This window comes from Herpailurus yagouaroundi, unplaced genomic scaffold (assembly GCF_014898765.1).
Source record: "Herpailurus yagouaroundi ecotype Mexico unplaced genomic scaffold, PumYag 28, whole genome shotgun sequence".
NCBI classification, from domain to species: domain Eukaryota; kingdom Metazoa; phylum Chordata; class Mammalia; order Carnivora; family Felidae; genus Herpailurus; species Herpailurus yagouaroundi.
In genome coordinates, this window is record NW_024412376.1 from 89,628,169 (window position 1) to 89,653,387 (window position 25,219).

A 25,219-nucleotide genomic window follows, 5' to 3' on the forward strand; every position below is an offset into this window, starting at 1 on the left:
GGGGGGGGGGGCAGTGCCTGGTGGCTCAGTTGGTTAAGCACCTGACTCTTGATCTCTGCTCAGGTCATGATCTCCTGGTTTGTGAGATTGAGCCACGTCAGGCTCTGCCTTAACAGGGCAGGACCTGCTTGGGATTCTCTCTCTCCCTCTCTCTCTGCCCTTCCCCACACACCCACCCCCCCCCCCCACTCACATGCTCTCTTTCTCTCTCAAAATAAATAAATAAGCCTAAAAAAATTTTTTTTTAAACACTTTTTTTTTTTTTTGGTTGACTGCATTATCTTGTTTTGCATACAGCAGAAACAACTACATTTCCTTGTCAGTTGTGCTCTTGTTAAGAACTCTCATCGGATGTTTCCCTTTGGAAAATTATCAGTAATAATTCTACCATAGTCATTTTAAGTCTGTCATCTGCAGAATGTTTTGTTTTTCTCTAATGCTTCCCTGAAAACTCTGACAATCAACTATAGTCCTGAATACTTCATCTCCAACAAAGGACTGTCTCAGTGCTCTGTGAAAAAAGATGATACAGGTCTTTTTGGGTCCAGGCTTCTGATGGCATCACTTAATACAACTTGGAGAGCATACTGGTGGACTGAGTCAGGATTTCCAGAATTCCAGTCATAAAGCATATGGGCTCATTAGACTGCTAACCCAAGACTGATCAGGACAAGAATAATTACATAGTACTGAATGAACTAATGAGAGATAATTGTGGCTTTTGTTTGGAATATTGGTATTTTAATGTTCTATTTTTTGTATATATAAGGAACTGCTTTCTCTTTTCTCATAAGCTATTTATGACTCATAACAATTTTCTGCTTTTTGAAACAGAAATACATTTATAAATGATCTTTTTTCTCCGTCTGGCCCCTCTAGAACTTAGAAACTATTACTGAATATTCTTATTTTAATAGCAATATAATTATTTGCATAGGCTCAAAGAGAAACTTTCTCCCTTGTTACCAGGACATAATTGGAAGAATTGGTTATACAACTGAGACCTTGGCTGGAATAACATATTTGAGAATGATGTTCATTTTCTGTATATGACCAGGCACTTTTAAGGAATTAAAATGTTTATGGAGCAATGCTTACAAAGCCCATGTGGGAAAACTAGCTTGGTACCCAGCCTGTAGTGTTCTCTGCCTTACAGGTGAGTAAGGAAGGTTGCTTCCAGCAAGTTCAGGAATCTTAGGCTATTTTGGGGGTCTTGAGAAGAGAAGAATAACTCCAAATTTATAACTACTGCAGGTGAAATTTAATAGCAGTTTCTTGGCTTGGCTTCTTAGCCTCAAAAGGCCTTTGAAAGTCTAATATGAGATTTTTTAATGAAAATTTCCAGCAAAGCAAATTTAACAAGGCCTAAATGATAAGTTACCATTATTGCTACACCTATTTAAATAATCAGGCTAAATCTAATTATACCTGTTTTATTTTATGTTCAAAAATAATCTTTCTTGGGACATTTGGGTGGCCCAGGTAAGCATCCAACTTTGGCTCAGGTCATGATCTCACAGTTTGTGAGTTCCAGCCCCACATTGGGCTCTTTACTGTCAGCACAGAGCCCACTTCAGATCCTCTGTCTCCCCTCCTCTCTCTCTGCCTGTCCCCTGCTGTTTCTTTCTCTCTCTCTCTCAAAATAAATAATCGTAAAAAAAAAAAAAAACAAAAATAATCTTTCTTTGTGATTATTTTTGATTAAAAAGTGGGTGACAATAGAGAGAAATTTTATAGTTTAGTGGAAAATTTCATCATTTATACCATAACTTTCTGGGTTATCAGATTCTAACCTGGTTGATGGTCTTTGAGCTCTCTTCCATACCTCTTTATAAGTTATAGACAACTGATTGATATGCAAACTCTGTCTGTCTGGCAGGGATTTAAATGGCTACCACCCCTGCCCTGTGGAAAAACCAGTTTTAGTACCTACCTGCAAATTGGACTGGATTCAGCTACATTGCTCAAATTGTAAATTCTTACCCAACTTAAAGCTCAAGTTTCCTGTAATATCTGGCTATAGCCATCCACACTGTTTCCAATTTTTCTTCCTTCTGCCTGACTCAGCATCATGGAGAACTAAGACCTGACTGTCCAGCTCCCCAGGACTCAAAGCTGCTTTGAAGCAGACTCATTCCGTAGGATAAAAAGAAGCTCTGCAAGCTGAAGCCCCATGGCCTGATATGAGTCTTGAATTCACTACTGCAGTAGCCCATGCACAATCCAGATTTCTCCCTGGACAAGTCATTGTCTCAACTACTAAGGAAGTCCAGAGAGATGTCTGGTTTAAGCATACTTTATATAAGATGTAACCAAGACTGTAGGCAACATCACCAAGAGCACTTAGGTCCTAGTTTGATAGCATGAAACTCAGCAAATGGTGCTGCATTACCAAAAGATTCTTGGAATCCACTAGACTGGTCATCCTCAGGCTTCAACTCCTGGTTTTTTATTTTAATACAAACTTTTATACTAATATTTCCTGTTTCCTTTTAAGCATGCCCCTTTTAGGATCCTGAAGTCTTTAAAGTCTCCAAGACTCTAAAACCATTGACATTTGCCGCCACCTCTCAACAGATGTTTTTATCGAGTTTACAGGAAACAGTGCCAACAAGAATCCCTGAGAGACTACTTCTTAGTCCTTGCTTCATCCCACTCAAGAGGCTTATGATCAGCTTTACGTTGTTCAGGATGAAATATATTCATGTGTCTTGAACAATTGTCATTGTCTTGGCAGTGTTGAACTCTATTTGAGCCCTGTGTTTCTGGAAAACAGCAACAGTAAGGACCTTCCTTTCCACTCTTTTGTGTTCTAAGAAATGGCTAACCATAAAAGACTACACTACTGTCACATACTCGTTGGTAAGACCCATCTCCATCCTTCCTCAATGGCTTTCTTGTTTATCTGCCTCTATAAAACCCCTAGTCCCATGTCCTTTTCCTTGAGATATCCTTATTAATAAATGTTCTCCCTATTACAGTAGCTTGAATAAAACCATCTCCTTAATTGTCAGATACATTTTGTCTTTCACACAGGGTTAATTGTGTGGGTTTGAGATCAAAACTGTGGTTGAGCTGAAATGCAGTTTTAAAGGGTGAGACAATTATAGCTCTACTGAACCAGAAAGGCATCCTGGTAGCTTAAACATGTTAATTCACCTTTATTCAATTTACCTTTATTAAACACTGTGCAGGTTATTGGATCTGTAGCAAACAGGAGGGGTGGCAGTAAAAATAAAATATTATTATTCATGAAATGAAGTAGACCCTGAGCATCCAAAATGCTGCATATCTGCCATAAGATTAAAAAAAAAGAAATCAAGTACAAAATTTGTTAAGGAACATAGGGGCATCTGGATGGCTCAGTCAGTTAAGCATCCAACTTTGGCTCAGGTCATGATCTCATGGTTTGTGAGTTTGAGCTCCATGTCAGGCTCTTTGCTGTCAGCACAGAGCCAGCTTCAGATCCTCTGGTTCTCCTCTTTCTCTGCCCGTCCCTTGGTTGTGCTCACTCTCAAAAATAAATAACATTAGGGGCGCCTGGGTGGCTCAGTCAGTTAGGCGTCCGACATCGGCTCAGGTCATGATCTCACGGTTGGTTAGTTCGAGCTCCACGTCGGGCTCTGTGCTGACAGCTTGGAACCTGGATCCTGCTATGGATTCTGTGGCCCCCTCTCTCTCTGCTCTTCCCCCCATTCACTCTCTGTCTCTCTGTGTCTCTCAATAATGAATAAACGTTAAAAATTTTTTTTAAAAAAATAAATAACATTACAAAAGCAAAGAGAACATATATAAACTGGGTACAGTATGTCCTAACCAATTCTATACTATCTTGGTAATTGCCTATGATTAGGTATTATACTAGAGATGGCAATTAAAGCTGATTCATTGATTTTGAGACATTCAGTTAAATTCTGCTTTGAATTGGATCATATGAAGAGTCACTAATAGATGGAAAACAAGTATGGCTAGAACGTCCAGATATATATGATCACCCTGAAAGTTACCACACAGACCTTTTTGTCTCATCATTGTTATCAATGAAGTAATTCATGCTGCTTGCTTTTATTTGGATTTCTGATCATGTGGCCGTGAATAGGAAAAAAACAAAACAAAACAAAAAACCTGTATGTTTTTAAACTAGAGAGTAGCCAATAGATGGGAATCAGAGCCAGATGCAGGTGCTTTAAGTTTTTGTGGGCTGGCACTGTGTAATATCAGATTCTTGCAAGATAAATAACGCTAGCCAAGCTCTTTTAGACATCCTCCAAGGACAAAGCAAGAAATTAAAGAGTAATGATAGTTCACTAAGCAGCAGAAAACACAGAAGTAGGGTGAGCTTGATGTTACTCATGCAAGTGTCCCAGAGGTGGGACATGAAGTACTGGAATCTGGAAGGCATCCAATGTTTGGTGATAGTCACTACTGCCACCGTCTTCTCAAACAAGATTAAGGAATGATTTGGAAAGTGGGATGTAGCCTGGAGATTGTGGAACCAGTGAGACGGCTCCAGTAAGCATTTCAGCTCCACAGAAACCCAACTGGATATTTGAATTTGAATGAAAAAATAGTCTTATTTGAGAGACACCTGAAAGGTAAGCAAAAATTTTAATGTACCATTCTTGATCAAAGGCTAGGGCAGAGTTTATGGGAAAATCTTTCTATTGGTTCAACAGAGTAAAAGGAAATGTAGAGTACAACATGAGGAAAAACAAACCATGATACCAAAAGATGTAAATGAATCAATACAGCTTCAGTATGCTAAGTGGTGTTTTATTTATTTATTTATTTATTTATTTATTTATTTATTTATTTATGCTAAGTGGTGTCTAAAGAATAGGAAGAGGTGCAGTATTGTTGAGGAGTTGAGGCAGAAAAAAGGAACCAGTCAGGAATCACTTCTGGATTTCCAATATTTCTGTCTATATCTGTTAAATGCGATAATCCTTGTAGAAAGCATTTTCAAAATTGCATTTAATAGGCTAAAAATAATTTCAGACTTAATTTCCATGGATTAGAAGTAAGAATTTTGTCCTTTGGATTTGTCTAAATTTACAATTCTTAAACTACAGTAGTTGTGATCATTTAAAAACCCATTTCCCTAAACAGCAAAATTAGTCTGTTTTGTTATATTTGTCCCTATATTTAATAACAATAACTAGTCTGAATGAGTCTCTAGGACTGAAATATAGAAATGTTTATTTTAAACCTTCAGCTATAAGGCATTTACCATAATAGAATATTATTTTTTCCATATCTACCTTTTAAATTCAGGATATCTATTAGGATATAGTGAAGTTTGGTAAAGTGCATAATTAAAACATACTTTAGAGATCTTTTAAATTGATTAGAAAAGTTAATATCTATTTGTCTTTTGTACTTTGTTAGTCTATTCTATCATAACTTGAGTTCTATTTAAATTCAGCATTGTTATAGACTGTACTTGTACTGCTCTGGGCTATATCTTTAGCATCTAACACAGAACTTGTCACTCGAGGGCCTGAAAAATATTTGGTGAATGAATATTGCTAAAACAGGAAAGTATAAAAAGGTAACACTTTGAATGCCTTTGGAACACAGAAATCTTGGCTTTTTGTCTTTTTCTTCCCTTCTTTTCTTTCCTTTTTCCTTCCTTTATTTTTTGAGAGTACATATTAGGTGATTAAGAGTACAATTAAAATAATTTTGTGATTAGAATTCCTGTTCACCTGAATATAAACTTTGACTAAATTTGTATGTTATCTAATAAAAATCAGAGAAATTTTTGGCATTCCACTCAATGTTACTAGATTCAGAAACTTTTAAGATACACTAACAATTAACTATTCCAAACAGAGCAAATTAGTAGATAAATTTCCAAAACCAATGCTCAGCCATTTTCTCTTGTCTTTTTTTTCTCCTTAACTCTGACATATTCCTTCCATTTGCTGGAAGATAGTCAATTGACTTTTTAATGTCTGGTGGCAGAAAACTCATACTTACTTGTACTTAAAATAAGTTGTGCATTCCAAATCTAACCACAAATTAGATTTTTTTTTTTTTTAATTATCCCAAATACCTCAAACAACCCATCAAGGAGGGCTTACAAACCCAACAAATCTTTGTAAGTATTTGAATGCTATTTACAAATGTGATAAGTTTAGGGGCACCTGGGTGGCTCAGTGGGTTAAGTGTTGGACTCTTGGTTTTGTCTTAGGTCATGATCTCACTGTTCATGAAATCGAGCCCCACATCCAGCTCTGTGCTGACTGTGCAGAGCCTGCTTGAGATTCTCTCTCCCCCTTTCTCTCTGCCCCTTCCCAGCTCACTCGCACATGCTCTGTCTCTCTCAAATTAAATAAATCAACTTTAAAAAAAGAACAAATAAATATGATAAGTTTAAATATAGGGATTTACTATTCAGTTTTCTTTTAAAATTCAAAATAATGTTTATAAACAAATTAAAGTATTTTATAATTTTCAAGTTAAAATTACAAGTCTAATAATATAAAATTCACTTACACAGTTCAGATTGAATTAACAAATCAAACACTTAAACATTTCGTATTAAATTACAAGTGTAATTTGTTAGATCATCAGAGATGCAATATTGCGTCCCACTGTTGCCCATGTGGGGAGACCACTGGTTAGAACTTGAGAACTTGACACAGTTAAAGATTTCCAGGGACCTGGATACTACTTACAGGATAACTTCCACTAAAGCCCCAGATTAAAACTTACTTTTACTATAATGTGATTTTCACACCTATGCCATTTGTTTGCCACCTGGTGCATTGTTTTGATAGTTTTCATAACACTTAAAATTTTTTTTTCTTTTTATCTTAGAGAGAGAGAGAGAGAGAGAGAGAGAGAGAGAGAGAGAGAGAGAGAGTATGTGCATGTGCAAGTGGGAGAGAGGGGCAGAGGGAGGGAGAGACCAAGAGAGAGAAAAGAATCTTAAGCAGGCTCCATGCTTAACGCAGAGCCTGATGTGGGCACCATCGTATGACCCTGGGATCATGAGTCAAAAATCAAGAGTTGGATGCTCAACCGACTGAGCCCTCAGGCACCCCTCATCACAGTTTTTAACTGCTATGTTTATATTGTTGAGATTCTCTACTCCTATCAGAAATATAGTAAGTTTCTTTCTACTACCTGTATGCCACCAAACCTATTATTTATTTTATTTTTTTATGTGTCTCATTGAGTACTTTCTATAGTTGTTTATTGACAAGAGTCACTTACCACTTCAGTAACACATCTCAACTGCCTTGCTGGGCCTTTCAGGTGTAAAGATCTGGAAGAATTGGTTCAGCGCTTTCTGGAGTTGCACCAGGTAATAAGCAGGGATCGCACAATTTGGTGTCAGATTTCTAGCAGCAATTTTTCTCAATTGTTTGGGATTCTTCCTTCTTTCAAGGTACAGGTTAGGACTCTCTTCATAAAAAATGTCCACTTTTATCTTCCCAAAGCATAGCTCTTGTAACGGAAGTGTTGGTTGCCTAACCAGCACTCTTTTTTTTTTTTTTTTAATCCTCCTAATGCCAGTGGATCTGAATACCATTTAAGGAAGTTAGAGATCCAATTACCCAAAGGTGAGAGTCATCATAGACACCATGCTATTGGAAGAACAGATGGATATTTTTCAGGCTAAAAATGACCTTATTTTTAAGAGGTTTCCATCTCTTTATTTAATTTCATTTGGACGAGACAGCATTTAAGTGATTACCATCTACTGAATTTGTGCAATAGAGATTAAATGTTAATCCTTGTATTGTTTTGAAGTGGGATAATTCTTGTGTGTGTATTTTATAAATTATAAAGTGGTATGACATTTGTAAGGTGTTGTGATGTAAAATTCTAACATTTATTGAGCATTCTCATAGGCTACACATTGCGCTGAGGGTTTATATAGTTTGTAACATTAAACTCTGATTGCCAAATCTAGTTGTTCAGTGTAGATCTCTTGGGGATCTACATACATGCAAATTCATGAGCTCCCTATTTACAGATTATGAATCAGAAGGTGTGGCATCAGATCTAGATATTTTCATTATCCTAATCTCTTAAGGGGATTCCAATATACCATTAGGTTTTAGAACCACTGGTTTTGTCTTCAGAATAACCCTGTAAGGTAATTCCTAATTCCATTTTCTTCTTTCACCTAAGGGCCCTAAATGGGCTATAAAAAATTAAGTTTTTTCCCTCCTATGAAAATTTCTATCATTGGTGTGTCAGAATAACAAATTTTTACCAGGAAATGGATTGGAATTCTTTGTCCTCAAAGAGTTTATAGGCTAGTGAAATACCAATGTAAGGAAATAATTATATTAAAGTGTGATAAAGGCTATAAAGGGTCACGTTTCAGACCAAACAGTAGTAAAAGAAAAAAAAGAGGGGGGGGGAATCATCTGGAGAGAGTAAAGGTAAGAGAAAGATTTACAGAATGGTGAAAGAGGCCTGAGCACATACAGAGCAAGGATATCTGAACCAGCATATTGAAGGAATAGCAGTAGTTTAATTTAGCTGTGGGGTAAGGCATTTAGTGGAAAGCATGAACATTGAAATCTGACAAACACAGGTTCAGATTCTAGCTCTGCCACTTACTAAATAAGTGACATTGGATACATTTGCTTAGTGCTGTGATCTGAATGTTTGTGTTCCCCACCCACCCCAAAATCATATGTTGAAATCCTAACCACCAAAGGTGATGGTTATTAGTAGGTGAGGTGGGGATGATTAGGTCATGAGGTGGAGTATTTATGAATGAGATTCTTTAAAAAATGATCTTGCAGCTCCCTGGCCCCTTCCACCATGCGAGGATACAATAAGAAGTCTGTTTTCTGCAAGAGAGCCCTCACCTGACCAAGTTGGCACCCTGATCTTGAATTTGCATCCTCCAGAACTATGAGAAATAAATTCCTGCTGTTTATTAGCCACTCAGTATATGGTATTTTGTTATCGCAACCCAAATGACTAAGACTCTTCCTTGAACCTCTGCTTTCTCAGCTAGGATAACAGAACTTCATTACCTTTCAGAGAATCTGTCAAGGTTAATGGAAACATTATAAATCAACATATTTTAACTTTAATATTCTACTGTTACTATGACTACTGCTATAAGTCCTCTTTATGGAAAGCATTTGGTCTTTATTACCATAGCTGCTCTTGGACTGCCACTAAAATAGGGAAAGGGTGGGGTGGGAACAAATTTGCCTTTTACCAAGACTGCTTTGTCAGTGGGAGCTGGATGAATATGAGGACATGGAGGCAAAGAGATTACCTCTTGGACTATTTCTCATCTAGGTGAGGCATGGTAAGGATATTAGTAATGGCAATGGGGATGGGGGGAAAAAGATTCAGAGGTATTTATTTATCATTTATCATGATATTATGATATAATATACACAGGTATGTTGAAAACAAAACCAAGCATGACATAAAATTAACAAAGGCTATTTTATTCATAACTTTGCAGCAAGGGAACCCTCTGCTACCACTTTAATTTCAGCGGGCTTTCAATGAATGGTGTCAGAAAGGCCTGAGTTCATCATGTAAAATGAGAATTCTGAGACAGCATCTGATTGGCATGGTGAGAATTTTGGAAGCTGGTGAGACTTACTAGTTGCTGTCAGGTACATTTGGCAGTTGTTGATTGTCTGTGTAAGGAAGCAAGCAGTTTGGGGTCATTTCAAGAGGAAGGATTGGCTGTTCAATAACTGTTAAGATTGGAGGGTTTCCTGTGACTGGCCATTTCCCAGAGCAAGTTGGAGTTAATGGGTTGCTTTTTTGCACTCAAACTGTCATCTCATTTTGGGCCTCATGGGGAGTGGCTGCCATGGCAGGCTGTTTCTCAGTTATTTAATATGAAGATTAGGGGTGCCTGGGTGATTCAGTCGGTTGAGTGTCTGACTTCGGTTCAGGTCATGATCTTCCGATCCGTGAGTTCGAGTCCCGCATCCGGTTCTGTGCTGTTAGCTCAGAGCCTGGAGCCTGCTTCAGATTCTGTCTCCCTCTCTCTCTGCCCCTCCCCCACTTGTGCTCTGTCTCTCTTAAAATTAAGTGAACATTAAAAAAAAACATTAAAAAATTAAAAAAGAAAAAGTTTGTTCAGGGTACCTGGCTGGCTCAGGTGTAGAGCACATGACTCTTGATCTCAGGATCATGAATTCAAACTCCACGTTGGGCAAAGAGATTCTTTTTTAAAAAATAATAAAAGAAAAAGTTTTTTTCATTCATTTTGTTGTGGGAGGGAAATCCTCAAAAATTTTGCTAGGTGAAAGAATCCAGTAAGTGTTACTGGACATTGTGGTATCACTGTATGTGCTAACTCAGGACATTTTTTTTTTTAGGGAAAAATTTCAAGATAGCCACCATTTTCATCACGTGCAGATGTACATGTGACTTACATATTGCTGCAGAGTTAGTTCTCAAAATCACACGCAAGACCAATATGAATCTTAAATAATTCATTGGCTCTGTTATGGACTTTTATGTAAAGCTCCAAGGACAAAAATATTTTCAGGTTCAGGTTAGTAGCATGCATGATGCATACATAAACTTCTGGACTAATATGTTATAAAAAGGAATGGAAAAAAACTAGAGTAATTTCAAAATAAGCTTTGAAAAAAAATTAGAACCTCCTTAATCTTACATATACTTTAAATGCTTTCATGTACTTTGTCTAAGTAAAGCAAATTTTTCCATAAAAGAAATCTTGGCTAGAAAATATGCCTGGTAAATCAGTCTTCTAAAAGCTGCTGGAGATAGGGGGAAAAATTAGTAATGTAACTGCCTATCTAATTCTGGGCACTATATTAGCTTTTTTTTTTTTCTTTTTTTGGCAAAAAATTTTCTGTTTTCACTAATCCTATCTCACCTCATTTCAAGAGGATTCCATTAGTTGGATAAGCAAGAAAATGTTCTTTGCCTCCTTTATGTAACTTAGTGTCTCCACGTAAATAAAATGCCTTAAGGAAGAAGAAATTGCTGAGAAGGTAGGAAGAAAGAGACAAGAACGGGGCTAAAAGGACTTGGTTTTAACAGGCATATACTTGAGAACCTTTAGTCTAAGAACTTCTGGAGGGTGGGGTGGGGTCATCCTGGGATTAATGATGAAGGGATCCTGTCACCTTTGAGTTTGAGTGTTTTCTTACCTGTGTTTCTGCAACAAAGAAGCTATTGTGCTTTAAAAAAGCTTTAACAATGTCAGGGAAGCCAGGCAAAGGAGCCAGCAGGGTGGTTGCTTACTGAAAATTTCAGTAGCATTTTCAAGATAATTGGCTTAATTACATGCCAAACTAAATTGTAATTTTAAGGGCACTACAAATAACAAAGATTTATTCTAAAGCTCTGTAAGTAGGTTTTTGTTCTTTATTTCCTGTAAATAGATCTCTGGTGGAATAACCAGGACCTGAAATGTTTGGGTCAAGACTGTGAGACAGAGGCACTCTGCTTGGGGATGGTTAGAGCTATTTGGATCAAGGAATGTATATAGTCACTCTGAGTGTGATAGGTAGAACTAAATAAAATAAATTCTAATATTATTAATTTGTGTTTTATATAGTGTTCCAGCTAAAGGCAGGTTAGTGAGTAGTTACAAGCAGGACTTCTCTTTGGAGCCAGACTGCTGGGATTTATTGCTTAACTTTCCACTATGTGTGTGATCAGTAGAACAAGTAAAAACTACCTATAATCCCAGGCCTGAAGAAAATACAAAATATTTACATTAAGGGATGAAAGTAAACCTGTACTCCGTTAACCATTCTACATTTGATTTGTATCCATTGTCAACTTTTTCCTAAAGTCAGACACATCAGTATATAATGAATACATGCATTATGCTGATATTACTGTTTTGCAACTTAAAAAAAATAGTGATCTAACATGAACCATTTTTTAGGTTAGTACATATAAGCTTACCTCATGAAAAAAGATGACTATACTATTTCTATGTCTTAGTAACTATTGGTCCATTTAATAAGCATTAGGTTTCCATTATTTCACTACCTTTATGGTAGTAAAGTGAAGATCCTTAGACATAACATATTAATGTTATTATTTCTTTAGGCTAGATTTCAAACTGAGATGATGAATCCAAGAATATGCACACTTTTAATTTCATTTTTTATTGAGATATAATTAACATATTAGTTTCAGATGTAAAACATAATGATTCAGTATTTGTATATATTGCAAAATGATCACAATAAGTGTAGTTAACATTCATCACCATATATAGTTACAACATTTTTTTCTTGTGATGAGAAGTTTTAAGATTTATTCTTAGCAACTTTCAAAAATACAATATAGTATTACTAACTATAGTTACTATGCTGTATATAACATCTCTGGGATTTATTTATAACTACGTGTCTTCCTTTTAACCAACTTCATCCATTTTAATCCCTCCCCAACCCCTGCTTCTGGCAACCACCAATCTGTTTGCATTTATCAATTTGGGTTTATTTTTTTAAAAATTTTAAAACTTTATTTATTTTGAGAGACAGAGAGACAGAGCATGAGCAGGGGAGGGGTAAAGTGAGGGAGATACAGAATCCTAAGCAGGCTCCAGGCTCTGAGCTGTCAGCACAGATCCTGATGAGGGGCTCAAACCCACAAACCATGAGATCATGACCCAAGCCAAAGTTGGATGCTTAACTGACTGAACCACCCAGGCGTCCCTTTATTTTTGTTTTTAGATTCCACATATAAGTGAGATCTTATTCCTTCTCCGCCTCAATTATTTCACTTAGCGTAATGCCCTCAAGGTCCATTCATATTGTTGCAAATTGCAGGATTTGCTTTTTTATGGCTGAATAATATTCTATTGTGTATATGTATATATACATTCTTTAATCCATTCATCTGTGTATGGAAACTGACATTGCTTCCATTTCTTGAACATTTTAAATAATCCTGCAATGAATGTGGGTGCATGTATCTTTTTATTTTATTTCATTTTATTTTATTTTATTATTTATTTATTTATTTATTTTTAATTTACATCCAAATTAGTTAGCATATAGTACAACAATGATTTCAGGAGTAGATTCCTTAATGTCCCTTATTCATTTAGCCCATCCCCCCTCCCACAACCCCTCAGTAACCCTCAGTTTGTTCTCCATATTTATGAGCCTCTTCTGTTTTGTCCCCCTCCCTGTTTTTATATTATTTGTGTTTCCCTTCCCTTATGTTCATCTGTTTTGTCTCTTAAAGTCCTCCTATGAGTGAAGTCATATGATATTTGTCCCTCTCTGACTGACTAATTATGACTTAGCATAATACCCTCCAGTTCCATCCACATAGTTGCAAATGGCAAGATTTCATTCTTTTTGATTGCTGAGTAATACTCCATTGTGTATATATGTGTGTGTGTGTGTGTGTGTGTGTGTGTGTGTGTGTGTGTGTATACCACATCTTCATTATCCATTCATCCATCGAGATGGACATTTGGGCTCTTTCCATACTTTGGCTATCGTTGATAGTGCTGCTATAAACATGGGGTGCATGTGTCCCTTCAAAACAGCACACCTGTATCCTTGACTAAATACCTAGTAGTGCAACTGCTGGGTCATAGGGTAGTTCTATTTTTAATATTTTGAGGAACCTCCATACTGTTTTCCAGAGTGGCTGCACCAGCTTGCATTCCCACCAGCAGTGCAAAAGAGATCCTCTTTCTCCGCATCCTCGCCAACACCTGTTGCTGCCGGAGTTGTTTATGTTAGCCATTCTGACAGGTGTAAGGTGGTATCTCATTGTGGTTTTGCATGTTATCTTTTTGAGTTAGTGTTTTCACTTCCTATGGATAAATACCCAGAAGCAGAATTGCTGGGTCATCTGGTAGTTTTATTTTTGAGGAACTTTTTGAGGAACCTCCATACTGTTTTGCAAACTGGCATGCCCCACCAACAGTGCATGAGAGTTCTCACTTCTCCACATCCTTGCCAACACTTATTTCCTGTCTTTTTGATAATAGCCATTCTAATAGGTGTGAAGTGATATCTCATTGCAATTTTGATTTGGATTTCTCTGATGATTAGTGATGCTGAGTACTTTTTCCTGTATCTGTTAGCTATCTGTATGTCTTCTTTGGAAAAGTATCTATTCAGATACTCTGCCCATTTTTTAATTGGATTGTTTGTTGCTGTTGAATTTTATGAGTTCTTTATATGTTTTGGATATTAATGTCTTATTAGCTATGTGATTTACAAATATTTTCTCCCATTTGGTATGTTGCCTTTCCATTTCGTTGATGGTTTGTTTTGCAGAAGATGTTCAATTTTAATAGGTACTTCCACATTAATTTTTGAAAGGTTTTGCCAACTTTTGCTCTTATTAATAACATGTGAATGTCAGGGCATCTGGCTGGCTCACTTGGTGGAATATGCAATATTTGATCTCGAGGTTGAGAGTTCAAGCTTCACATTGGGGTGTAGAGATAACTTAAAAGTAAAGACTTTTAAAAAAAGGAATTTATTTAAGAAAATAACATGTGAATGTCTACTTCCTCAATCCTTGTAAAATTTTTAAGCTTTTTACTATGAAAAATTTCAAATACAGACAAAATAGAAAAGTGTAGTGGGTGCCCATGGACCCAGTATCCAGTTCAGCATTTATCAACTTCATATTTATCCCCTTCTGTTGCATTATTTTGAAGCAATTTCAATCATGACATTTCCCCATGTGAACTAGGTATTTTAAATCTTTAATTCTAACTGTGCTTTCTTATAACAATATATAAACATATTTGTTTTCCCTTCCATTCTCATCTCTCAAAGTGAGATAATAAAAAACTTTTAAGAGGTTGGGGTGCCTGGGTAGCTCGTTAGTTAAGTGCCTGACTCTTGGTTTTGGCTCAGGTCACAATCTCACGTTTTGTGGGTCCGAGCCTTGCATTTGCGCCTGCTTGGGATTCTCTATCTCCTCTCTCTGCCCCTCCCCAACTCCCACTTGCATGCTCTCTCCCTCGAAAATAAATAAACTTGAAAAACAAATAATTTTTTAGAGGTTTCCTATGAGACTTCAGGGTGAAGCTGTAAGATCAAACATATTTTACGTACTTTTTTTAACTCCCAGACTTATCTTTGCATTGATTAGTGTTAGGGTCAGGTGTAAGGCAGGGTAAAGATAGGAGTCAGAGGCTAAAAAAATTTAGCAGTCAAAGGCTTTATTTGGGAACTAAGGTCTCGGGCGAGGTTCCCTGACTCAGGGGGAGAGAGAGAGAGAGGAGTCAGGGAAGTCGCACCCAGGCGTGGTGGGGTGGGGTTTTTAAGCTGCAGCGGTTCCAGGTTTAGGTCCGGGTGGGCCTTTTTCCGCGTCAGGTCGTGCTGTCGCTCTGTGATTGGTTGACCTCCAATTCGTTCTGGCAGCTACTAGGGGCTTTTCGTTGGTTTGCACTGGCAAGATGGCCGTCCCCTCTACTGTGGTTCCAAGGACATCCTAACAATTAGCAATCATGGTCCCCCTAGGATGCTAGTTTCTGATGTGACTCTTGAATGTTGCTATTCTTGGAAACATAGAAACACTTCTTTTTCTTTTAATATGTATGATTTTGAATGACTTATCAGCAGTAGCCATTTACCAATTTTTTTGTTTGTTTAAGTAGGCTCCACATTTAACAGGGGCTTAAACTGAGACCAACACTGAGAAGACAGTGGACTAGCATCTCAAAGGCTGTCTCCAAAGTGCTGAAAATTCTTCCAGGTTTATGTAGGGAAAACATGGGGCAAAGGTGGATGGGTGGTGCAGGTCCGCAGTGAAGGTCAAATCAATCTTTGTCTTGGAGTCAGTTGTGGGGGAGGGGGGTTGGTAGGGTGGGGCTTGTTGGCTCAGGGCCATCTTTTATTGCTTGAGGGAGTAGTTGTGGTTCCCATCAGGGAATGCATGCCTTCAGGGTCTTTCTTTTACCTGAGCCTAGAGACAAGCTGGAAAGAATGCAACTAGAAAGTTTGAGGTTCAGCCATCACAGGTCATATCCATCCTGAGGGGAAATGGTCCAGAGATTACCTCTTTCCACCCAGGGGAAGATATTAGAGGGGACCAGAAATTGGAACAACTAATTCCTTCTTTATCTGCTTTACTTTCAAAGAAAATGCCTGTTTTAATAATCTGGGGGTTAAAGACTCTTAATTTGCTTAGCCCAATCCAATATCCACACAATACTGAGATCTTTTCAAAAGGTAAATTAGATTTTGTTATTTTCCTGTTTGAAGCCAGTCAGAGACTTCCCATTGCCCTTAAGGTAGAAACTAATACTCCCAAAAGGGACTATAAGGCTTGGTCTATCTTTTTACTTTCATCTTAAAGCCTTTCTCCATTTTGCTCACTTTGCTCTAAACATATTGGGCTTTTTTCAGGTCCTCCAAGCTTTAGGCTCTTTCCTCACACTCAAGAATGCTACTCTTTTGGTCTGAGCCACTTCACCATAATAGTTGCTCTTTTATACTTCAGCTTCAGTTTAAATTCCAAGTTTAATACCAAGAGGCCTTCAGAGGCATCCTCTTTAATCTTATTAGATCTCCCCCATTCTATTCTTTGTAACCTGTATCTTTCTCTTATTCCATTTTACTCATTTTTTAAAGTAATTATATGCTTATGTATTGGTTTTAAATTGTAATGCCTCCCCTCTTCTCTCTCCTGCCCCTGCCCCTGCCCCCAGTTATTCGTCAGAACTCAGCATAGCAACTTGCCTCCATCAGGTCATGATCTCTATCAGGTTCGTGAGTTCAAGCCCCGTGTTAGCATCTGTGCTGACAGCTCAGAGCCTGGAGCCTACTTCAGATTCTGTGTCTCCCTTTCTCTCTGCCCCTCTCCCACTCTTGCTCGATATCTCTCTCAAAAATAAATAAACCTAAAAAAAAAAAAACCTTAAAAAAATAAAAAATAAAACAAATTTTCTTTTTAATTTTTTTTTTTTTTAAGTAGGCTTCATGCCCAACATGGGGCTTGAACTCACAACCCTGATATTAAGATTTGAGCTGAGATCAAGAGTCTGGCACTTAACCAACTGAGCCACCCAGGCAACCCTAAAGTAGCTTTAGAGCTAAGACCACAAGGATGACTAGGACTTAGCTAGGCAAAGGACACGTAGAAAGGGGACACAGAAATGAGTTTTCAGCACAGAGCCTTTGGAAACTTTCAAGGAGGGAAAGACTGTCTGCAATGAGTGTCATGAGTACTGGATCAGAAATTTGCTTTGCTCCTCTTGGTGAAACATAGGAAAATTCCCCTCTTTTTTTTGTAAAGGAACTATTTTTCTGATATATTGCCGTATTTATTTATTAAGTCAGAATCATTAGAGGTGTAGAAAAATGAGCTAGATAAAAATCTTAGTGGAATTAGTTTTGGGGTGCTTCTATTATATGCAGGTGTTGGATAAGGTGACTCACTCCCAGACTGTGAGGTTCTGGCTCTGAGAAGTGAGAATGTGGGGAGTAGAAATCAGGATGAGTGGGCTGCTGATATGATCTGTTCCTCTGTTGAATGAAGGAAAACAAATCACTTTTAAAAGGGTATTATATTTTGAACTCCAAAACTTTTTCTATGCCTTTTTGTTAGTAAAGTTATTAGCAAATTAAGGATAATAACCCACAAATAATCATTGACTAATCACAGTCTTAAAGGTAAGTATTTTGGCAAGGAAATGTGAAAAAAAAAAATCTTCATAAGCCAATTGTTAAATTGTTTAGCAATATCTTGCTAAAATATTTCACTTTGTAGCTACTTCCAAATCTGAAAAGTCTATTTTCTTATGGAATTAAGTCATCGTAAAGGAGAGATGTGGAGGGAAGAACTATGTCACTTCTCTGTGAGCAGGTCCCTGAGATGGGAACTGAGTCCCACCTCCCCCTTTCTATGGAGGAGAGCCAGATGTAATAGAACTATATGTCAAGGTGTTCGGACACTGGTAAACTGCATCCTAAGTATGGAGGGATGGAGGGGGATATCCAAGATGAGAATAAAACAAGAGACTTTAGGGGCTTCTGGGTGGCTGTGAGAAGTAGGTGAGATGATTCATTTTCAGAAATACCAAATAAATGCTGTGCTGTCTAGTTAACAATAATTCACAACCTATTGGAAATATGTACAAACTGCCCCCCACCCAATGGAGTCCCAAACCCTTAGACACTTTCCTTCTGGTTCTTCCTCTCTCCATTTCAACGGGCTTATTTTCATGGGCTTTGCCATGAGCATGCGTCAAAGAACTGAAGTCTCTGCATCACCTAAAGGAATGTACTTTTTGCCTTACATGGGCATAGGCAACTTCAGGGTAAGGCTGTAACCTCTGTAGTACTCAGCCAATGAGGAACCAGGGAAGGGACTTGCATGCTAGGAGATAAATTGCCTGCTGTAACTGCTCCACGTGTGGCTGTCCATCAGACAGCTGCTCTTGCAAGAACATTAATTAAAGCCTCGCTTCACTGTGCTTCCAGTCTCCGCGTCTCTCCCTTGATTGGGTCAGTGGGCTTATTTCTCACAGTGGTCCAATTGGTTAAGTGTCCCACTTTGGCTCAGGTCATGATCTCATGGCTCATAAGTTTGAGCACCCCCCCCCCCCCCCGCACCCGCCCCCACCCCAGGCTCCTTGCTAGCAGTGTGGAGCTTGCTTGCTTGTGATCTCACTGTTTCCTCTCTCTGCGTCTCCCCTGCTTGTGATTTTTCTCTCTCAAAAATAAGTAAATAAAAACTTAACAACAATAACAACAACAAAGACCAACAAGAGACTTTAGCTCTAGATCTTTCTTTGCCTCTAATTTTCTCCAAGTCAGCTCGCTTTCTCTGGAAACAGATGATGAACTTGACATCTGATCTCCAGGTTAAACGTTCTGGGAGCCAAGTCAGTGAAACATGAGTCCCTGGAGATCTCTCCAGTACATTGCTAGTTCTGCTTTGTTCTCTAACTATAATTGTGATTTGGAGGTATTGCAATTTGTGAGTAGGCCAAGGAGGGCAGATGCATTCCTTGTGGGGAAGGTTGTGGGGAGGAAAAATAATTTTCTTTGAAAAAGAAATTTTTTTTGAGTTTATTTATTTATGTTGAGTGAGTGCACAGAAGGGGCAGAGACAGAGAGAGAGAGACAGAGACAGAGAGAGAGTCCTAAGCAGGCTCTGCACTGTCAGTGTGGAGCCTGATGTGGGGCTCGAACTCACAACCGTGAGATCATGACCTGAGCTGAAGACAAGAGTCAGAAGCTTAACTGACTGGGGCACTCAGGCACCCCATAATAATTTTCTTCTTACCCTTCTAGATTTTTTTTAACTTGTTTTATTTTTTATTTTTTAAAATTTACATCCAAATTAGCATATAGTGCAAAAATGATTTCAGGAGTAGATTCCTTAGTGCCCCTAAAACTATGGAACGCTTCCCGAATTTGCGTGTCATCCTTGCGCAAGGGCCATGCTAATCTTCTCTATATCATTCCAATTTTAGTATATGTGCTGCCGAAGGGAGCACTTACCCTTCTAGATTTTTGCCTGCGACATCCCCTATAATAGAAGACAGATTAACAGGAGAAAAACATAAGAACGTTTAATAACATGTATATCTCCTGTATACATGGGAGATACCCAGGAAAACTGCATTAACTCCCCCAAATGGCACAAGCCACTAACCTAAATAACATCTCCAGCTAAAGATAAAAAGATGTTGTGTTGGGGGGGGTTGGGGAGCAGTTATGGTAGGTTGTGGACGAGGAAAAGCACAGGAAACAAAGGTAAGGTTGTTATGCAGATTTAAGTCATTGCCTTCTGCATTGACCAGAGCTTCTGGAGATTTAGAGTCATCCTTCTCTTCCTAGTACAGAAGGGAGAAACCCTTACAAATGGAGATTTCCCTGATAAATGTAAATGTTTCTTACAAAAGGAGAACTTCTATGCAGATTTCAGAGCTTCCCCTGTGTCTGCTGTTTCTTAAAAATAACCAGCTTAAAATAATATACTGAAAGGACATATTTTGGGGTAGTATATTTTGCTCCCCTTCAGTCCCACTTTTGAAACTGTAAAGTTTCACAATCCAGAAGCAAAATTGATAAATTGCTCCATATCTCACTTAACTAGTCTCTCAATCCTGATAATAGATCAGCTCAGTTAAATAGATGTGTTTCATTTCAGGAGGCAGCGATGATGGGATTGGGCTTCCAAAATTAGGTCTATGCTGTGCTAGAAATGAGGTATTTAATAAGAGGAATTTCTATGGAAACAAAAGAAAAATAAAGATTGATGGATGGAGCAAATTATAAACCCAATCAGTCCTGACGGCAGCCAGTTAGTATTTCTAGTTATTGGGCTCGATGCATCTTTTGCAATTTGAATTTCTCTAATGATATTGAAGGGGTTCAGGGTAGCACCCCTACCATATGCCACTTTGAGATGAGGATTATTATTATTTTTATTTTTGTTTTAAGTTCATCCATTTATTTTGAGAAAGAGAGAGACAGTGAGAGAGCAGGAGGGGCAGAGAGAGAGAGAATCCCAAGCAGGCTCCGTACCATCAGCAGGGCCCCACGCAGGCTCCACACCATCAGCAGGGAGCACGACATAGGCTCGAACCCCCAACATTGAGATCATGACCTGAGTGGAAACCAAGAGTGGACACTTACCCAACTGAGCCATTCAGGCACCCCTGGCATGTGGATTATGTTCAGCTGAAAGCACTTGAGACCCTGCAGGCTAGAGAAACTTTTTGTCCCTCCCTTTGTTAGAATAACAGTTAGTGAGATTCTAACAGGATACTGGAGGCCAGCAAAGAGGAAGTCATGCCAGCTTTCAGGAAAGTCAGAGGACTGTCCTCAAAGCACTCCACAAAAAGCCAGATCAAACCAGATAGGCTCCAGCTTGTTAGTGCCATGACAGGAAATCCCTGACCAAATAAGGAAGAAGGGGCATGAAACAACTGCTTTTCTTATCACCCTGTGAAATGTATTCCTTTCCTGTGAAATCCCCGACCTCTGTCCCCTTCTTCTTAGTTTAAGATGACATATATACCTCATTTGCCTGTCTTTGGAATTTCCATGTCTATGTGGATCCCCCAGTCATATGCCTATTAAATTTGATTTTCTTCTGTTAATCTATTTCATGTCAATTTGATTCTTAGTCCAGCTAGAAGAATCATTGAAGAGGCCAGGAATTCTTGCTCCCCAACAATATCATCAGCTGTTCAGGTAAACTTTCTGAGTGGCCCATACAAACCACAACAGGCATGAAGGTTGTCTAGACATCAGCTATTTGGGGAAAATTCTCTTTTAAGTTTATATCATCAAGTTGTCCACATTCAGGTTGCAGGGCTTTAGGGAAAAGGGCAGTTTTAGCTCGTAGTGATTCCAACTCAAAAAGATGGGAGAAAACTAAAAATATTAGTTTGGAGAGTTGCAGCCTGATACTTGAGGAAAATAGAATTGAGGATCTGGTCCAGTTTATAGGTAAATAACAACCTCAAAAACAACATGACTAAAATCTAATGTCTGCAAAGGTGCAAAAATAATTTCTCTTTATATTCACCCCCGTTTTATCAATCATAACCATGGTAAGACTGATTTGTTTGCAAAATAAGTCTCATCTCATTAAACTTGGCCTAATTATTTACGTAAGTACAGCAAAAATAGTGACTGACCATATAGCCTCTTTTAAAATTGTTCTGTTGGAACTTTTCATAAGGAATCTCAGATTGAACTTTTAAAAGCCTCAAGTCCAGGAAGCCAACCCAATGACTTATCATCCAACTTCACCTGTAATACCTATAGATTTGGTTAATTCCTTTCTTGTTTGAGGTCCCTAAAATATTATGAGGTTCCTGAGTTTGCCAGGAAGTGGCCTTTATTAGTCACCTGCTAAGGCTGACAGGAGCCCTATAAAAAGGTAGTAGACCATTTTTCCCAGAGGATTTATTGACTCCATAGTTTCTAATTTTGTGCCATTGCAAGGAGAGCAGAAGGGTGTCTGGTGGCTCAATCAGTTAAGTATCTGACTTTTGATTTTGGCTCAGGTCATGATCTCACAATTCACGAGTTCAAGCCTGTATTAGGCTCCACGCTGGCAGTGTGGAGCCTGCTTGGGATTCTCTCTCTCCCACTCTCTCTCTGCCCCTCCTCCTCCTCCTCTCTCTCTCTCTCAAAAATAAATAAACTTAAAAAGAAAAAAGATTGCAAAAAAAACCCAATGAGAACAGACTCTTTTTTTTTTTTTTTTTAATTTTCTTTAAATCCAAGTTAGTTAATATATAGTGTAATAATGGTTTCAGGAGAAGAATAACAGATTCTTATTGAAGATATGGAAATAAGTATATTGCCATTCAGTAAGTTTCTAAATTTTAGAGGGATCAGATAGGGAGAAAAAGTAATTGTTTCATCCTATTTCATAAAGGTATAGCTTTACCAAATGCGTGTAAGTCATTGGAGCTTAAGTGAAAAAGTGTCCATAAATCTGGAAAATCAAAGCATTAAAGAACCTGTAATGTTTCAAATAAAAAGTCATAAAAATTATAACCATCCTTATCAGTTTATTCAATCCCATGTTTTAAACTCTGGTTCTGCTTGAATCCAGTTTTCCCATTAGTTCTGGAAATTCTTAGTTCAGTTTTATGAGCTTAAAAGTTATCAGAAACCTCTGTTTGCCAGAGTTTTTCCCATGAATCTCCTTGAAGAGGAAATAAATACTTTTGCAGCAATGCACTTGAAAAGCCTAAGAGTAAAACAATAGCTGTAAATGGCAAAAGACTTAAAAATGGCCATGATTAAAGATCTGATGAGAGTTCATGAAAATGCAATTGACAAGGAGCTTTGGTTATTTTTCTGACAAAAAACATTTTGAGATAATAATAACTGGAGACTCCTGGGTGGCTCAGTCGGTTAAGTGTCCAACTTTGGCTCAGGTCATGATCTCATGGTTCGTGAGTTTAAGTCCCACATCAGATTCTGTGCTGACTGCAGAGCCTGCTTGGGAGTCTCCCTCTCTTTCTCTCTCCTTCTCCCCTCCCCTCTCGTTCTCTTTCTATCTCTCTTTCTCAGAATAAATAAATGATCTTTAATTGGAATTATGACTGATAACATTATCCTAGGACATATCAGATTTCTAGGAATTTCATACAATTTCTGGAACACTTCTATACAAGTTACAAATGCAACATGAAGAAAGCTTAGTATTACTTTTTATTTGACAATGCTTCTCATGTAATTTAACATATAAAATAAGTCTAATTAGTTGAGTATCTGTCTTTTATAAGGAGAGAACAAATCTTTTGAGATGTTCCGAGGACCCTCTAAAAATTTCCAAAGTTAACTTCAGGTCAAAAAGACTTCATTTAGAATTGATTTTGGGAAATGTGTCAAAAATATTAAAAGGTTTGGACGCTTGACTAAATAGGATGAGAGATCATGAAACAATAGTCAATTATCCATTTAACCAAAGCAACACATATTTTAAAGGCAAATACAGAAGGTTATATAACTGTGAGCAAAACTTACCTTTTATAATACTGAGAAGACTCAGTTTTTTAAAGTAATCAAAGACCTGAGTAAGGCAACATGAAGCACAAAAAATTATTTTGGTAAGACACAAAACCTTTGCTTTCTAGGTAAATTATTTAAAAGATAAACACTTCACAATCTCTTATTATCAAAAGGAGACCAATAGTCTAAGAAAACATTTTCCTTTTAACAGATGGAAGAATATTAAGTTCTGTTTTACATAAGTACATTATTGATACTAAGATTTATTTTTACAACCCTGATAATAACAATTAAATTTTATCTAGTTTAATTACACAAGATAAAATTTTCTCTTTTTTTCCCGTCTCCCTCCCTGTCTTTCTATACCATTATGTCCTTTGTTCTCCTCTTCCCCATTCTGAAATGACTAGTTTTATTTTGGGACAAATTTACTTTCTTTTCCCTTAAACAAAATGCATCATCATACTGTAAAAATTAGTAATGGAAAACCCCAAAACATATCTTACTTTCTTTGCATACAAAGTGGTTTCCTTTTCTTCTAGTCATTTTAATTACATATATTCATTCAAATTCTTTTTTTTTTTTTAATGTGTTATGTACTTTTGAGAGAGAAAGCATGAGTAGGGGAGGGGCAGAGAAAGAGGGAGACAGAGGATCCAAAGTGGACTATGTGCTGACAGCAGAGAGCTTGATGTGGGGCTCGAACTAATGAGCTGTGAGATCATGACCTGTGCCAAAACTGGACACTGAACCAACTGAGCCACCCAGGTGCCTCTTAATTCAAATACTCAACCTTTAGAAACTTTAATTTCTAGTGAAAACTAAGAATTAAGCAATTATGAATTGTCACACTAGCATTTTATACATTGGTGAATTTATGAATGTGTCATAATTTCCAGAAACACACTTTTTTTATAGTACAATCTTCCAAATTGGCACAAGATGTGTTTACTAACAGACCCAAATTTATCTCTAGTTCCTCTGTAATAGGAAGTCAAAAGTATGATCTATGTTTAGTAATTAATGTTCAATATTTTATCTTATTTGGAAGTGATCTAGATATTTGATAAAATTCCATGATTTAATTTTAATTAGCAAAAACTCATAAGGTTTTGAGTTACCAAGATTTAGGAAACTCTTTTTAGGCAGACATACCAAAAAACATAGTTATTGCTGAAAAGTTTTCCTAAAAATTCTTATTATATACATCTTACATACATCGAAAAACATACACTTACATACATCTAAATTTTATATCTATCTAAGTCACTTGCTCCCAGGGGTGCCTGGGTGGCTCAGTCAGTTAAGCACCTGACCCTTGATTTCGGCTCAGGTCATGATCTCATTGTTTCTATAATCGAGCCCCACATTGGGCTCTAAGCTCACAGCGTGGACCCTGCTTGGGATTCTCTCTCTCTCTCTCTCTCTCTCTCTCTCTCTCTCTCTCTCTCCTGGTCTCTCTGCCCCTCCCATGCTCATGCTCCCTTTCTCTCCCTCTCAAAATAAATAAATAAACATTAGAAAAAATCACTTGCTCTCAATATTTGTGTTTACACTATTCATAAAACTTCATGGAACATTAGACAATGTCAGCCATCATCCCAAGCTATTTGTTTTTGCTGATAAATTTTGTAACAAAGATAACATAAGTTTATTTGATCAATAAACTCAGGTAGAATAAAAGTTGCATGTCATGGGGTGCCTGGGTGGCTCAGTCGGTTAAACGTCTGACTTTGGCTCAGGTCATGATCTCAAGGATCATGAGTTCTAGCCCCATGTCGGGCTCTGTGCTGACA

General features: G+C 37.7%; 1 long non-coding RNA gene and 1 other non-coding gene across 3 annotated transcripts in view; one reads left to right on the forward strand and one right to left on the reverse strand.

Moving 5' to 3' along the window:
* LOC121032354 (uncharacterized) overlaps positions 1–25,219 on the forward strand; it is a 173,776-nt gene that overhangs the window by 35,240 nt on the left and 113,317 nt on the right. The gene's annotated exons all lie outside the window — the stretch shown is intronic.
* Positions 19,329–19,435, reverse strand: LOC121040061 (U6 spliceosomal RNA). The gene has a single exon (XR_005795108.1). It is a non-coding gene; the product is annotated as a U6 spliceosomal RNA (small nuclear RNA).